Source organism: Culex pipiens, chromosome 2 (genome assembly GCF_016801865.2).
Source record: "Culex pipiens pallens isolate TS chromosome 2, TS_CPP_V2, whole genome shotgun sequence".
Lineage (NCBI taxonomy): Eukaryota > Metazoa > Arthropoda > Insecta > Diptera > Culicidae > Culex > Culex pipiens.
Window position 1 is genome coordinate 188,410,354 of NC_068938.1, and position 1,187 is coordinate 188,411,540.

Below are 1,187 nucleotides of genomic sequence, written 5' to 3' on the forward strand. Positions count from 1 at the left end.
AGAGTAATGGAGGAGTAAGAGATGACCACTCGACAAATTCAATAAAACATTTACAATATATTTTGTACATTTACGGTTCGATTGATTCTCATAATTAAATTTTTGATAGTGTTGCCAGTTTTTGCCAATATTCCAGATAATTTTTTTTAAACCAAATATCCAAAAATGAAGCATTAGTGAAATTTTCTGATCATTCGTAACGATTTTTGAATAGGTATTTTAAAATAATTTTTAAAATATTTCTCTGGAGATGCCGGGCATCGATCCCGGTACCTCTCACATGCTAAGCGAGCGCTCTACCATCTGAGCTACATCCCCACGGTTAAGCGAATTCGATTTGAAGTTCGTCAAAACATTCTTTTTTCAGCCGTTCAACTAGTTATTGATTCAATCTGCGAATCGTGTTTATTTTTTAAACGAAACCGGACAGACTTGAAAAGTGAAAGGTAGGATTAATTGGCTGTTGCGCGTGCAGCACCTGCGTGACAAAATTACAAAGAAATGCAACACTTTTTCGGTCAAAAACACTTGTTATTCAACCGTGGGGATGTAGCTCAGATGGTAGAGCGCTCGCTTAGCATGTGAGAGGTACCGGGATCGATGCCCGGCATCTCCAGTAGTATTTTAAATTGATGAAGGAATATTTCTACTGCATTTTCAATTGCAACCTATCTGCTATTAGTTTCCTATGCAAAATGCTTGAAATCAAACAGTACGAGAGCAACATACTTTTAACTTTTTAAAGTACCGTCATCTGGTGTGAATCGGGACACATGGGCCGAATTGAGACGGCTGTTTTAGCCTTGATACTGCACAATTTTTTGATAATTTTTAATTGGTTTCGGATAGAACAGACACATATTAACAAAAAAAAAAGTGGATCGATCTCCAAATGTCTAGCTTTTAGTTGCTCTAGAAACTGCTGTCCCTATTCAGACTGTAGTCTCGTTTCGCCTCAGATGACGGTATAAAAAAAGAAATTTAGTTCTTATGGTTTGAGAATTGATCCTATGTTTTTGTTTCAACCATAGCTCTCTCAATTTATCACAAATCTATGAATATTCAAAAATGTGTAACTTTTGTAGGAATTTTCTAATCGATTTGGTGTCTTGGGCAATGTTGTTGGATTATTAAAAAAAAAGTAGGTACATTTTTTCGATTTTTTATTTAATTTTTTTTTCATAAAA

At 35.0% G+C, this 1,187-nt stretch overlaps 2 non-coding genes across 2 annotated transcripts; one reads left to right on the forward strand and one right to left on the reverse strand.

Annotated features, from left to right (window-relative positions):
- Nucleotides 1-245: 245 nt before the first annotated feature.
- On the reverse strand, nt 246-318 carry Trnaa-agc (transfer RNA alanine (anticodon AGC)). The gene has a single exon. It is a non-coding gene; the product is annotated as a tRNA-Ala (tRNA).
- Nucleotides 319-543: 225 nt separating this feature from the next.
- Trnaa-agc (transfer RNA alanine (anticodon AGC)) lies at nt 544-616 on the forward strand. Its single transcript has one exon. It is a non-coding gene; the product is annotated as a tRNA-Ala (tRNA).
- Nucleotides 617-1,187: the final 571 nt, after the last annotated feature.